The 759-nt window shown below is 31.5% G+C and overlaps 1 pseudogene; it reads right to left on the bottom strand.

The window, feature by feature from the left end:
• Window positions 1-307: 307 nt before the first annotated feature.
• Window positions 308-412, bottom strand: LOC115229544 (annotated as a pseudogene).
• Window positions 413-759: the final 347 nt, after the last annotated feature.

The following is a 759-nucleotide window of genomic DNA, read 5'->3' as shown; positions in this document are numbered from 1 at the left end:
TCAGGAGATCGGATCCCGCATGTCTGCCATCACAGGCGACGCCCGCGAATCGAGATGGTTTTTCGAGCGGATATCCCTTGCGATAGTACGCTCTAATTCTTTCTCGATCGCGTCGGCTTCCCGCACTTGAAGCTTTTAATTAATTAACTTGTAGTTATTGGTTGGCTTAAATTAACTTATTTCTTAAAAAATTTGAAAAATATAAATTTACTTGTGTCATTTTGTTATTATTAGGTGGGGGCACGGCCATATGTAGCCGAACAGATAATTTATGGCAGGTTTTTATGATTTACAAAAGTAATAAAAAAACCTCCAAAGAGGTACAAAAATAAAATAACCAGATAACCCCTACACACGGAAATCTTTAGTAAAAGGCGAAAGATTTATGCGCTTTGCATAGGAATCAGATTATCCCGATGTGTAACTCGCTATTGTGTAATTATCATTTTAAAGTAGATTTATAATATATAATATGCTTTAAATTGTTGAAATTAACATTATAAAATTGATTATAAATTATTTTCTTATTAATTGAGCTTTATTAATATAAATAAATAATAGAATATTAATGGACGATTATTAAAATGATAGAAGATTAAAAAACAGACGGATTTTGAAAACATTACTAAATCGGGTAATAATCTACAAAGTTTTTAAAGCAAAGGATTTGGATAGAACTGATATCGCTCTTTATGTGTCCTACAGAATTAATGGACTAACACTTTCAAGCAGAAAATTATGGAAGAAGTTGGCAAAGAA

This window comes from Octopus sinensis, unplaced genomic scaffold (assembly GCF_006345805.1).
Source record: "Octopus sinensis unplaced genomic scaffold, ASM634580v1 Contig12956, whole genome shotgun sequence".
NCBI lineage: Eukaryota > Metazoa > Mollusca > Cephalopoda > Octopoda > Octopodidae > Octopus > Octopus sinensis.
This window is presented reverse-complemented; position numbering and strand designations above follow the sequence as displayed.